Source organism: Pogoniulus pusillus, chromosome 20, assembly GCF_015220805.1.
Source record: "Pogoniulus pusillus isolate bPogPus1 chromosome 20, bPogPus1.pri, whole genome shotgun sequence".
Taxonomy (NCBI): Eukaryota; Metazoa; Chordata; class Aves; order Piciformes; family Lybiidae; genus Pogoniulus; species Pogoniulus pusillus.
This window is the reverse complement of record NC_087283.1, coordinates 5,589,913-5,604,975: the sequence shown is the minus strand read 5'-3', so window position 1 is coordinate 5,604,975 and position 15,063 is coordinate 5,589,913. Positions and strand designations below refer to the sequence as shown.

Genomic DNA, 15,063 nt, shown 5'->3' with positions numbered 1-15,063 from the left:
AGTCTCTTGGTCCATTGTACTCTACTGCAAGAAAACAGTTGGGTATAAAAGCACCTTCTCATACAGGCTGGAACTGATGAATTTAACTCCCTCCTGCTTCTCCAACCAAACTGGAACCCTGACTGAAGCACCTGTGCCTCTTCAGCGCTCCTGGTGTCAGTGCCAGTGGAACACTGCTTTGCCTAAAACTCAGCATGACAAACCCTCAAATGTGCCTGGTGAGAACTGGCACAGATCTGTGGTTGCACTAACTGCTCTGCCAGGGCAAAGCTTTTCTCCCTCGCTATGCCGTGTTTAAACAGGCGTAAGCAAATTAAAAGGCACAGTTAAAAGCAGCGATTCCCTTATCTTTTCTATTAGTATTGCTTTTGATTATTCTGAATGATAGATCCCAGAAAGCAGATTCACTTTTGATCTTTAATACCACATGCTTACTCCTCACTAAGCCCGAACAAGGAAAACCTGTAACTCAATTCCACTTTTGTCTGTCCCCTCTTTGTTTTCATGTACAAGCACAGTGCCGCAATATTCAGGCTTTAGATGATGCCAAGGAAAATTGAAGTCCAAACCAAGAAGCTGCTTTCATTGTTTGTTTTTTTTAAAGCAAATACAGAAACCTTTCTGTTGATTATTTCATTTTTAATAAATCTAAACTTTGGGTCAATGCAACCTGACAGTGCTTAGCTAAATAAAAATGCAATAGTTATTGCAATGAGAGACAAACTTTAGATCAGACGAGGAGGAGTATTTGTCTAGGAAGAAGGAAAGTGTCTGAAGCAAGAGGATTTGAAGGTCTTACCAAGTTCCCACTGAAGTGGGTATAAATTTTATCAGTGCCTTTGAAGCAAATGGAATCAGACTGTAAATTAGTGATTCTGAATTACTTTATAATGCTTACTCAAATCTAGTGCTTCTAGCTAACTTCAGTTTTTAGCTGGAGAGCTAACTGGAGGGGTTATTTGGAGTTGCCTTAAACCTATATGCTGCTAAATGATTTACTGGATATCTAGATACCTATAATCCTAGAATTAGACCTACTGGGATATAAATCCCTGAAGCTCACAAGCAGTTGAATAAGAACTAACAGGAAAAAAGAAAAACCATCTAATCCTTTCCATGCTAAGGTATATAATAGCACAAAATTGGAAAAATCCATCTTCCACACTGAATAAAGAGTGATTACAAACGAAGGCAAGAACATTATCCAAAAATATTAGGAGCTGGCAAAGTACTGTGATGAAATAGAACAACAAACTATTCCTGAAAGGAAGGGAAACTACATAAATATTCAACTATGTGTTTTAAAGGCTCTGCACTGACACTAAGTAGAGCTGCTTTTGTAAGCACTTCCATTAAAATTCTTGGTGGACCTAATTCCATCCTTTTAGTACTAAGTTTTCTTTTTTTTATTTGGGATTGTGTGTGTGTGTGTGGTCAGGAGAGCATATACAAAGCTCTCATAAGGAGAGTGAAACCGTGGGCTGGATGCACTAAGGCCTGCAAAATTTTTCTGCCTTGTTGTGAGCAAATATGGACTGAATGGCCTGAGATGGAAGTTTAGCAGTCTGCCTCCAGGGCTGGAGAAAAATACCTGAGGACTTCATTGGCCTGAGAACCCAGCCCTGTTAGTACCCTTGTGGCTCTGCATTTTCTGCTGTAGGTGGGCTGATAATACAGTTCTTATTTTAGACAACCAAACTCGGGAGTGAGATCCACAGTTTTGGTTGTGTCACACAGGTGAATTGACCGCATATACTTTGCAGAGATAAATACAACTGTGAGTGAGTCATAGAGTCACAAAAACTGATTTGGAGGGACCTCTGCATGATTCAGTGCTGATGCAAAATGATGCATGAAACTGAAGGGAAGTTCAAGCTGATAGAATGGTCCTTTGCGCAGCTGTTGCTGAGAGGGGGCAAGTGATGTTCCTCTGATAGTGTGTGAGGCAGCATGCACAGCAGTATCTCTTAGAACAAGGGTTATTGTATTCACTGCAGTTATGGAAAGGAAGTAATATGCTTCCATCCTAATTCCTGAGATGTTCCTGGAAAAGCCAACTGATTAACTGTGGTACTTCCAGTGCCTTGGCTGGTCATTCTGAAATTGATTTCACAAATATTTCATGTCTGTCAGGTGAGCTGATGAGGCAGAGAAGAAATCTAAGAACAATTGATTCTACTCTTTCTCTGCTATATATCCTTATCACCTTAATATTGCAGAAGTCCATCTGCATCCCACAATTCTGAGGCTAAGTAATTAGAAGCAATTCCCTCCATAAGGAGACTTGCATGGAAATAATGACAAATACTGCTGGGTCTGGCCTTGCACCACTCTGCATAAATGTAATTTTGTACAAATAGTCACATTCATGTGTAACCAGTGGAGGTATTACTTTGATCATTGAACAGAACGAGCAGAGGCAGGTAATTAATTGTGGGCAGTGTTTGCCCAGTATTCACAAGTAGGAGCAGGTCATTGTTATTCTGCCTCTGGGGCTGTCTTTGCATAATTTCCTTTGTTTGGTAACACAATGCACATTCCAGGCGCCGGGGGAAGAGTCATAGATTCCTTTTATAGTGGAACCTGTGTGAATGTATTCAATGGCCAGTTTCTGCCCACTGACCTGAGTTGTGTATCGCTGCAGGAAGAGCAGTGGGCACCTGCCCATTTCAGGAGCTGGCGCTAAGCTTTCGCCAGATGTAGTATGCTAAAATCCTGCTCTTCCCAAACTGTTCCAAATATAAAGGCAGTTTCATGTGTGTTGCCCTTCAGCAGATGGTTTACGTTAGTGAGTTGTGGAGTCAGCATTTGCCTTGATAAATCTTACTCTACGGTAGACAATATTGAAATAGAGAAGTAACTGGGTTCATGGACCAGAGTTCCTTATGTACCCCACTGTGGCCTTAGTGTTATTCTTTAGAGACTATTTGGTGAGCCTGACGTGCAGCAAAGCCACTACTGACTCCAACCCTTCTGAAACTTGCTGATAGGTCAAAAGAAGTTCCTTAGAGGTTTTCTTTCTCTTGGAGATACATATTTTAAGTGCTTCTCCAACAAATACCAACTAGAGCAAAAGCAGATAAATGTTAAGCTTCCTTTGCATTCCACAAGAGGTCCCAGCTGGTCTTTCTCTTCCAGCAGCAACCCTGGGGCAGAAGGCAATGCTTTTTATTTCCTCTCACAGTATGCAAAACAAAACCTTAATAAGGCTTGACATAGCCATTCTTCTCCGTGTGTCATTCAGGGGGTTTTCCCTAAAAATCACATTAGATACTGGGTGGCCTAAAATTTTCTAAGTGCTTTGGCTGAAACTCTATTCAAAGTTTTATCACAGGGCTTTGCACGTGAATGAATTTCAACCATAGTTTCTGTTTCACCTCTATTACTGATTTTTAAGGCCAGCAGAAACCATTATAATAATCTTGGCTGACTCCCATAAGCCAGAGGGTTTTACTTAGTGATTCCTGCATTGAGCTTGTGGTAGAACTTTAGCACATGGTTTATAAATACTTTCAACCTTGATTTAAAAACTCAAGTGACAGGGAGATTGCCCTGGATAGTTTACTACCCATCCTAGCTTGTTCTTGTGGATCAATTATCTGGCCTACAGAATTTCAGCTGTAGAAGGAAAGGAAGCAAAATATAAGTGGTGTCTCCCTCCACAATCTCTGAATCACCTCAGGAGACTAAGAATTGCATACAGAGGGATTCATTTTTTCACAAACCAGTGCACAAAGATCTTCAGCATTTCAAAGAAATAGCATGTTAAAGCCAGACACCCTGAGAACTGAAGCTGTTGCTTTAAAGTACTTGTGGTGAAGTTCCTATATGTTACTAAAAGTGTAATTTTTCTGGCAGCTGAAGTATTTATTTATATATGTGGAGATTTGATTCTAGGAAACAGTGAAGCTGAAAGAAATTGATGCTGTTTAACATGCCAGTGCAGAACTAGAAGTTGACAATTTCCTTTCCAAGAAAAAAAACTTGTATTATGTGTACTGAAAAAGCAACTTTATTGACATTGGTTGTGCTGCAGTCAACCTCTGCCTCATTAGACCTGTAGCCTTGGTATGAAGTCAAGCCCCTTTGAGCTTGTCCTCCTGGAATTTTGTTGAGACCATTGCACTTACTTCTGTTTTGACAGATGGGGTCCCAACATTCAGATTCCAATTTCACATTGCATATTTTGCTCACTGTGGGAACATACGGCATGAATGTGGAGCAGCGGTCACATCTTTGCTCACTGCTTTTTTGGTAAGTAGCAATGCTGCAGGCAACACCCCCTTTTGCCTTCCTTATTGACTGGGACCACTGTGGAAGTGTTCACTTTGGTCACAGAGCGTGCTGAAGGGCTCCTTGGGTGGCATGCTTGAGCCATGAAAGAAACTCTGTGCTCTCATTGCTAATCGACTTTTGACTGTATAGAGGGCAGGGTACCAAAATGTTATGTAATATTAGACAAGTCCAGGTTAAGGTCCTGTGATAACGACATAAGTGCAGCCCATACCAGGAACTGCTCTCTTTAATTGGTGTTTTTTTAATGTCTTATCAAAGTTCAGAAGGGAAGCCTTTAGTTACATGCACAGGGAAGAAAACTTCATCATCTGGAGCCTAAGTTAATATTTGCATATTTATTTAAGACTTTGCTTGTGGATGCGGAGAATAATTGCATCAATAATAATTGATTAGCCATTAATATCTGTAACAGCTGTTAAGCCACTGTGAACTTGTAAATGGGATAACTGGTATAAAACTGACTGAGGGCAAATAGTCCTCAACAAACTATAGAGAACCACCAAGAGTCATCACAGGGTGTTAGGAGTTGGAAGGGACCTCTGGAGATCGAGTCCAACCCCCTCTGCCAGAGCAGGATTGTATAATCTAGTGCAAGTTGCACAGGAATGCATCTAGCAGGTCCTGAAAGTTGCCAGAGGAGACTTCATGACCTCCCTAGGGAGCCTGATCCAGTGCTCTGAGATCCTTACAATAAGAAGTTCTTTCTCATGTTGGGGTGGAAGTTCCTGTGCTGTAGTTTATATCCATTGCCCCCTGTCCTGTTACAGGGCAGGAGTGAGTAAAGGCTGTCCTTCCCTTCTTGTCACCCAGCCTTCAGATATTTATATTTGTTTATTAGATCCCTTCTCAGTCTTCTCCTCTCCAGAGTGTTCTCCTGCAGGTGCTGTTACTGCATTGGTATGACATGCAGAGCCCTTAAAAGGAAAGCCAAGTAGCAAAGTGATTTCCTAAATTTTCCCTGTATCAAATCATGCAACATTTGTGATTACAGGAAATGTGCTGAAAAAGTGTATGAGCCTCAATTTAACTGGACTATCCAAACTTGAACTGAAGTCAAATGTCTTGGTGCTTCATTAGCAAGAAATTAAAGGAAACAAATTACATCCTTTGTAGGTTTATCTTTCACTTAAGCATCCCATCTGTCAATAATTAGCAGATACTGGGACTAGAATGTTTCTGTGTCTTTAGTAAGGAGCATTTTACATTTCACGTAAAGCACTTGCTTTTAAAATACTGTCATTCTTTAATACAGTTGTTCCTATGCTTATATTAGAGACTGTCTGGATCACCATGAGGCTAATTAATTTTTCATCAGATGTAAATGTCAATATACATCTAGATTTATGTATGCAAAGGAGTCTCTAGGACAAAAAGAAAAAGAAACCAACAGATTAATCTTAGGTGGCTGGTAAAAGAAAAAAACCTCTTCATGTGAAAATAAGATATCAGAGGGAAAGAAATCCTCTCTGCTTTCAATTTCACGACTGATGTATGTCTTAGATTATGTAAGGGGAAGATTTTATTGCCTCTGACAGTGTCCACCGCTGGCAACAGAGAGACTTATCCTCAAGTGCCACAACAAAAGTCCCTTTGACACTAATGGGACCATGATTCTCCCCAGTGTGTGCTGGTTTGCGAGATACAAAGTGCAGCTCTTCTGCAGGTGTGATTCTCTCTGACCCATTCAAATGACAATAAGTGAGAACTGTCTCAAGGCTCCAATTATTTCCATCTGGTAAAGGAAGGATGCACTTGACACAGGTGTCTGCTGGCCTTTTCAACTCTAAATGGCCAACAGCCAACTGGCTCAATGGTAAGACTATTCACACAGGAAGAGGAAACTTCCCTCTGTGCACACTTCCTTTCACAGCTCATCCTCATGCCTCAAAGAACCTGTCTGAGATACTTGAACATGCTTCAGATTCTTCTGCTTATCTAGAGGAAAAAAAGGTGGATGCCCATATTTGCAGCCCATTTTATCTTAACCTAGAAGAACTAGCTACTATTTGCACTGAACTCTGAAATCAGTAGTCCCAGAGCAGCGTCCTCTAGTTCTAAGTGTTACATTGAATAAAGCCCAGCATGCTCTAGCTGTGCTTCTCAGGTTTTGTCCTTTCATTTATTTTCTTTCCTAACAGGGAAAAGCCATGAGCACAGGTGGCTGCTGTGGTTCTTTATTTCTGCTGATAGCTATTGACCTGCCAACTGGCTATTCTCTTGGTAATAGTAAACAGGTTCCTAATAGCTAAACTTCCTTCTATTTAAATTCTGTAGTCCAAAAAATAATCTAGTATTTTACTAGCCAGGGAACATATTATTAAACACATACATCATTCTTACCAGGCTGTACCTTTGTAAACCTAAGTAGTTTTTTAGTCAATATTTTAGCTTTTGTTGAATTTTTTTCCTCCTACAAATTTAGAGTTGGGACTCCAAATAATGGAAATTAAAAAGTGAATCAAGGAATCAGTATGTAAGTAGAAGGTCTGGTAGCTAGAAGCTACACACACTTTTGACAGTGTGTTTGAAGCTGCATGAGAGACTATCTGACAAGTAGCAGACTCCTTGCTGGTTAAGATAGACTCAGAAGTCAGGAGTTGGTTTCCAGGGGTCTATTTCTCTGGATTAGCTTGGTTTCGATGAGTTACAACACCTCGGGTTGTTTGGCTTTTTAAAATTCATTTTGTGCTATTTGCATTAGCTACATTGTAAAAATCCATTATACTTCCTCAGCTGTTAAACTCAAAGTCTTTCTGGAATCAGCTAGATGAGCTCTTGAGTTAGCTTATTATGAAGGTATCAGAACTTTCATATGTTAATTTGATCTGGGCAAGACCTCTTCTGGTATAGCCAAACCATATGGAATTTCTATCTCAGTCGGTACATGGGAAACCCCCAGGATATAGTAATGCTCTCATTGACTTTCTGAATCTTTATGAATGAGTGATAATGCTCATGGAGCTGACAGCCTGCTATCACAGGCTGGGCCGAAGTACAATCCAGCAGGCTCTGGTCAGGCTCTTGCACACTCTGCTCTGCCAGAGGACTTCAGTCTTCACCTACAACACCCTTGTTTTTCCATTACTAAGACTTTCCTGAACAGAGAGAGCCAAAGAGACATATTAACACATGCATACACTCCAGAAGGCACAGTATGTCTCTGTGACCAGGAAGCACACTTGTTATTTAACAATGGATAGAATTATCTATGCTTGTTTTTCACCTGAGTTAGTCTCAGCCACCTCAGTTAATACCATTTAGGCTACCAAATACTTCATAGAAGTGAACTGTAACTGGCTGGCACGCTCAGGCTTCCTTTCCCCACAATAATGGGAAAAGACAGCTTTACTTTTCCTTTCATTGCTTGATGTGGATATCACACAAATATGATCCTGTTCTATTGTGCTCTTTTAGAAAGGTCTGTGGGTTCAGCATCAATGGCCCCATACATCTGGACATACCTTTGCATAGCCAAAAATCCATGCCTTATTACAAGCACTAACTTCTACCACTCACATAACTGCTGCTTCTCTCCAGTGAAGGTATCATTTCCTTTGTTTTTCAACTATGTCCCTATTGTGGGAGGTGTATTTTCCTACCTTTATATCTACACACCCCTCTCAAACAAAAAAATAAGAAAATTAAAAAGAGGGGGGGGGAAAAAGGATTTTCTGAATTGTTTGGTTCTTGAACAAGTGTCTACAAATGAGTAGTCTCTTGTTTCTTAAGAGGGAAGTCATGTCAATGAAAGGCAGTAAACTAAATGGCATGAAAACCAAGTGGCCTAATCTAGGAATGAGATCTGAGTCAACACATGGTTGTTCTGTTGTTTTTTTTTTCTCTTTAGTAAATTGTAATACCAAAAAGCTGCACATTCTCAACCTTTCTTGTTTTCTGAAAAATTTAAATGTCTTTGGAAAGTTTCTTTTTTCTTTGTTCTTTGTCAAGAAGTATTTTTCACAATCCAAACTTTTTAGTAATTTCAGATACATTCCATGTAAAACTTAAAAAGTGTTATTTCTGGCTTTTTTAGTATAAATCCAAACCGTTCAGGCCACAGGAACTCTTCTTGTGAATAATGAATGCCAAAACCAATGTGGAGAAGTAAAGAAGAAAACAAACATGGACATAGTTGATTCTGGGATGGGAGGGCAGCAGTGGAGAAAGGGCACTACTCCAGAAATCTTACTCTTGCCAAGTCTCCCTGTAGCAGGGCTCTTCCTCATGAAGCCATCCATCCCATAGCACTGTTTTTCACTTCTTCTCTTGAAGGGATCATGCTGGGAGTGTCCCTCACAGCTGACTTGAGGAAAGTAAACTCAGCGTTAAGTTACATGGCTTCCACCTTAAAGCACACACCATGGAATTTGGGAGCTCTGTGGGGCACTCAGTGCTTCTTGTTAGCCTGTCCTTACATCTCAGCAGCAGCCTGGCCAACCCTTTGCTCTTTGTGCCTTTGCTATGCCCCAAACACCACAGGCACAAATAATTTTGGATAAGTCTGTGCTGTAGTTTGATTTAATAAATCCCTCTAATAAGTGCAACAAAAGAACAGAAAAGATCCTTTTGGTGGCTGAGCCAGCTTAAATGAGCAGAATGCTTTATAATTAACAGTCCAGTGGTTCACTTGGCATGCTTGGCTTTATAAAGGGCAGAGTGAAAAATACTTTATTCAGAAAAATCTTTCTTTTAAAGGAGTATAGAAATGCTGTTCTACCCACTGACCACCAGCAACCACCATAAGGCCATGGAGCTCTAGGTCACTCTCACAGGATGGTTGCCAATATTCCCTCAGCAAACTCTCTATCGATTGCATAAATACAGTACAGTACCCATGAGGTAGTGTTGACCTGTCACATAGTAAAGATGTGGCAAGCCCCATAATTCATTACCAGTTGGAAATAGAACATCATTGGAGAGATAAGGATAACAATGACTTTCCATCCAATGATAAATTACTAGCAGCTGCATTATTTTCCCTCACTTATATATGGCCCTCTTTATTGAATTTAGCTTGAGATAAATAAATGATCTGCCAGGAGCCTGGTTAATATTACTTCTCTGGGACCCATTTCAGACCCAACTAGGCTTTTGCTGATAATATCTTTAAGCTTTTCAGTAGGGAGAGACATAACATTTGTTTCTGACAAGAACCCTGTGTCGCCTTATCTGTTTCATTTGAGAGGCCGTCGACCTCAGCTTCTTTAGTTAAAATGAGAGCTTTACTGTAGAGGCTAAGTTCTTGAACTTGACTCTCTTCTTACAATGAGATTATATGTCCTGGTTGTAAATTGGAAGCAACACATGATATACAGTAATTCTTAGCATTTCCTGTTGATCGTAGGGTGCTATTCATTGCCCCCGCTTTTGAATCTTTCTCCGATTGGTTTGGAAAGGAATTCCTTCTTTTTTTTTTTTTTATATTAGTATTTTTCACTCCCCTATAATCTTGTGAGAAATATATAGAATCATGTTTGATCCGATCAATTCATGGCAAGAGGTCACAGACAAGGAGGAAGGGGGGGGGGGTTTGAATGAAACTGCGTTCCTGCTTGCACCACCATTGCAATAAGCTTAAGATAAGAGTAATTAGATTGACGAAGGAGGGAGGCATGTGGAAGAGATAGTCTTTTGCATATTTAAATGGAAATGCAGTCCTCCTGGTGCCACCTTTTCTGTATGAGCAAACAGAAGAACCAGGACTTTGAAGTTCATGAGAAAGACACTTAAGCAAGACCCCTTACTTCATCAAAGATTACCAGAGGGACCACCAGATAAAAGGAGATGTGTGGAAGAGACATCTCACATTCCTAAAAACTGATAAAGAAAACCCAACCTTTTCTTAGAACTTAGTAAATATGTAATAGAATAGGGTATAAAAAGAGAAAACTGAAGACAAAGGGTGTGCATTGGGGCAGATCAGAGTCTCCCCTCGTACCCAGGCCTGATTGCTTGATTCCTGCAACTCTATTAAAGCCTTAACTTGCATGAACGCCAGTTTATGCCTGTTATTTATGACAATCTGCAAACTTGTCAATGCCCATTTATATTTAACTTCATGCATTTGTTCCATTTGAACATGAGTGGTTTTTTTTCACAGTCTCTCTCTTCTCCTTCCACCTTAGAAAAGACACCTTAACAAACATATATTCACTCAATTAAAAAATAAAAAGGCTAGTCTGAGAACAAAAGATTAACTCTTTCTGTGAAGCAGGATGCCAAGGAAGGCACTTAAACTCCCCAAATTCTTTTTATTACCGTTAATAATTTATGCACTGTGTCAGGAATTCTGGCCCTTGCAGATACTGCTGGAAGAGATGAGACGGGGAGAGCATGGAGCAAAGGTGAGAGGCAGCAGACATAATCAGCCTGTGCTGCACTCCCACAGTAACTGTTTGGATGCTTTGAATGTGGTATTTTTGTTATTTCTGGGAAGCCCTATCATCAGGTTATAGATTAAAATCAGACAGTTGCCATTTTTCTTACAGTGTGAATTAGAGGAAATTAAACCCAACCACTTCTGATAAATCCTCTCATAAATAAACTAGCTGGCGGTGTTAAATGTGAGTCCAGCCACACTTTGATTCACAGTACGGAGAACAAAGAACAAGTTTTTTCTGTTTTAACACTCCATCATCATTACTGTTATTTACACTCTAGTAATGCCTAAAGGCTCCAGCTGAGTTTGGAGCCCCCACCTGCTAGATGCATAATCAGATTGTCTTGAAGAGTTTGCAGAAGGAATAAGGCATAATGAAAAGGGGGAAAATGGTTATACCTTCCTGCGCCTTTTCTTTTGCAGTCAAGAAACTAAGGCATAAAGGAGCAAAGCAGTTTGCTCAAGACAGTGAGGGGAAGTCTTTAGTAAGATTGGCAACTCCTAGAAGATCATCTCAGTTTCTGCCTGCTGCCCTGATGTAAGATCATTTTCTGCAGTGTTTTTAGGGGATCACCTGTCTCCTTTGTGCTTTCCCACTAGGCAAAAGTTAGAAGATAAAATGGGAATATGATAATAAATCTCTTTTATCTGATGTTGGAAGAATTCGTGGTTAGGAAAAAAGGCACACCCTAAATAGCATCTTGCATAGATTTGTGTAAGGGAAGATATAATCTGTGTGCATAGTAATGTTAATTTGAAAAATGTCTCATCTTGAAATAAGGGAAATTTGCCTTTTTATATAATAAGAGAAGTTTTGGCATGTACTGGCAGTTTCCCATGTCAAATCAGAAGTCAGAAAAGTCTTGCACAGCCTTTCCTGAGAGGCAGAATGATTAATATTTATTAAATCAGAAAATCAGGATAGTCATGTGACACACAGTCTGTGTCAGTTGGAACCACCTCTTGTTTATCTTGAGAGACTGACAGAATCTTCTTACCAATAATTATTAGCTAAACTCTTCAGAAATTAATTTCACATGCAATCACAAACACAGCCACAAGGGGAGAAAAAAGGTGGAGGATATCAAATACATTATTTGCTTGCAATGAATGATAATACATTTTCCACTTTTGCATTGCTGCCATTCTAATGTTTCCCCAAGTGCCCTGGAAGTATCAGGATGAGATTCACACACTCGCACAAAGCCCAATTAAAGAGGCTTCATGCAGAGCTTTCTGCAGAAGAGTGAATTAACTCTTGTGCCCTGGCGTATACATGATGTGTGAGCAATGGGAGAAGAGAAGGACTGCGACAGGATGCTTATGTTGTAATAGTCCCCAGAGCAAGCTGAGACAATGTTTCCAAAGGTTTCTGGTCACCATTTCTAGTAGCTTTGTCACCAGATTACTTTGCTCACCAGATCTGGGGGTCAGTCTCTTCTCCGACGCAACCAGCAACAGAACAAGGGGACACAGTCTCAAGTTGCGCCGGGGGAAGTATAGGCTGGATGTTAGGAGGAAGCTCTTCACAGAGAGAGTGATTGGCATTGGAATGGGCGGCACAGGGAGGTGATGGAGTCGCCATCCTGAGGTGCTCAAGGAAAGACTGTATGAGGCATGGTCTAGTTGATTGAACAGGGCTGGGTGCTAGGTTGGACTGGATGATCTTGGAGGTCTCTTCCAATCTGCTTGATTCTATGACTCTGTGATCCTCTATGTGACGGCCTACTTGGGCCTGGTGCTGCGTGGATTGCTTCTCAGAGGGGTGAAGTAGTCAGATGCCCCTCAGTTCTAGCCCAGCTATGGCACTGCAGCAGGAAGTGGCGATATATATCACTGGAAGAGTTTACTGTGGTGAATCATTCTTACTAACATCCTTGTGCAGCGGTGGGTAAATGCAGCTTCTCCATTTTTTGAGCCGAGAAACAAGAATGCTGAAGTAACTTGACCAGCCTCTAGGGAGGTTCAACTGGGAATTAAACCCATTTGAACTTCATTAACAGAGCACTCTTCCTTGCTAAGAAGTGACTGTTTTTTTCCTGTAGTATGGGCACTGACTCTCTGTTACTAGCCATGTGGCATTCATCTGTTGCTCTGTACTTTTTTTCACTGTGCTGTGGAGGACTCTTGATCCTTCTTGCCTTTTCCACAGGATTGCTTTTAATACACAAGCCATGCCTGTTACACAAAGTGATTTCTTCATCTACTGTGGAGCTACCAGAGAAGTTAGTGTTTAGTGTGCTGTTGAGAGGTTTTACAGCACTGCTGTCAGTACATCTTTGACAAGGATCTTCTGCAAACTCTGGCAGAGGAAGTGAAGCTTCTGTATCTCCCTCTAAATCTAGTTTGGTTCATCTGAACCACAGACTCCTTGCCTTTTGACACTTAAGTCAGCTCTGTCCACCTGTGTGCAGGAACACTGCAGTAACTTCCCTGTTAGTCATCATATGTCATCCTTACAGGTAATTGTACCCACACTTAACTCTTGTCTTTGGTGATTCTTATTATCTCTCCTGGAGTCACCACCTTTACAGCTGATTTGCAGTAACAGACCACCCCAGTGTTCTGCAGTTCACTTCAGTGTAAAGTGTGCCAGTTTAATGTGCCTTTTTCAGTGGTGGTTCAAGAACAGTGGTCAGGTGTTAATCTTTTGAAGTGCTACTATTCACAGGGGCCTGGGCCAAGGCCAACAACCCAGTTCATGTTAGCTGAGGAAGAAAACTGCCACTGACCTTGTCATAAATCAGCAGCCCTTGTCCCTATACCACCAGCTGTCCAGATCAGTCCTTTAAAGACCAATTATGTCTGCATTCTGGCTGCTGAAATTGTTTGGGGTTTTGTTATTTCAACTCTGTGGTCTCAGAGGAGCAAATTCCTCCATAATTTTGCTTTCTCATCAGCCAAAGGCACCACTCTGCGCTATGCAGTAAGAAAGCTGGAGGACAAGACTGTCTTTAAAGGAATAAGCCCTGCCTTTTCCATGTTGCATTCATCCAAGTTAAGCATGACTTCTTGCTTCTGTCATTCATCCTATTAAGAAAACCTCAGGCTGCCAAGTGCAACCTCATTTGCCAGTTTCCAAGGGATGGCAAGCGTTTATACCTGAATCATACACCCTGAAGGAAGGGCCTTATCTGATGTGGTACACCGGGCTTAATGGGCTGCTATATGCAGTTGCATCACCTTGGGTAAGAACTTCAACAGAGCTTCTTATAAATAGCACACCTGATGCTACATGCTTCATGCTGAAAGACACAGGTGCTTGTATTTACACATTTAACTGCTTTAAGAGCTTCTTTGGTGGTAGCATCTAATTGACCAATATTCTAAGCTGCTTTGACTCAGTTTGAAGTTCCAGCTCTGCAGCAAGGTTTTAGAGCAAATGCAGTCTGACCAGTTATTTTGGTCCCTCAGCCTTACTTGCGGGATGGAGATGTGTTTATGTGTTGATGATGTAAGAGTGAAGGAGGACTTTCTTCACTTGCAGCCATTGCTGCTGAACAAGTTGTTCTGATGATTTACCCAGAAAGCCCCAAGTGTCCTTATAACTGTAAAATCTCCTTTTATTTTTTTTCCCTTGAGCAGATGGGAGACTTAGATGGAAAGGAATAAAAACATAATTTGCCAGAACCCTCAATTAATCATAATCAAGTTTGTGCATGTTATACTCTACAAGGGTAACAACAATGAAACGCAGGGAGAAAAGGATGCTTTCCTCAGGCAGTTGTGAAGACATAAAAGCAATAAAGAAGCATACTTCAAAATAATGTGGAGATATATGACTGCACTAAATAAAAATGCTTCTTGAACGTACTGTAGAAATAAAGATGTTTAGTTAGATTTATCATTCTTGTTACAAATGCAAATCCATCCCCTGGACCATGCCATTGACTCTGAAAGCATCCAAGGGATGGCAAGGGCCCACTATTTTCTATAATTAATTAATCATTGTTTCATTTTCTAAGAGCTAGCTAGGTGATTCCTTCATTGTACCTCAAGGTATTAATATATGGAAGGCATTCATCCAAGAGACAGAGATTTTTGACTTTTACACTACATTTGAGCCATCTTTCAATTTGGTACAGTGAGAGGAGTGGTTTTTATAGTAGTTTGCATGAGTCATATCCAAGCCTGTGAAAATATGTTTTTTAAAACTAGTTTTACAAATAGCAACACATGTTAATTGAAAGCAGCCCCACTCCCCAGATCTTGACTTGATTGACTTGGAACATTCAAAACCAGTGAGATTCATTTCTGCAGCCTCGTTCAACCACGGCAATGAGCAAATGAAACAATTGTTTTATTTGTAAGAGGAGATTATCCCTTGAAGGCAGATAGAGGGATACTGCCTACAGAACCCCATTTGCAGGCACAAAGAGTGCTTAGTC

General features: G+C 40.7%; 1 long non-coding RNA gene across 6 annotated transcripts in view; it reads left to right on the top strand.

Moving 5' to 3' along the window:
• Positions 1 to 15,063, top strand: part of LOC135184324 (uncharacterized) — a 413,331-nt gene that overhangs the window by 157,575 nt on the left and 240,693 nt on the right. For all 6 annotated transcript variants that reach the window (XR_010305974.1, XR_010305973.1, XR_010305975.1 and 3 more), the window contains exon 4: positions 4,145 to 4,254. This is a non-coding gene — a long non-coding RNA (uncharacterized LOC135184324). The remainder of the gene's footprint in view (positions 1 to 4,144; positions 4,255 to 15,063) is intronic.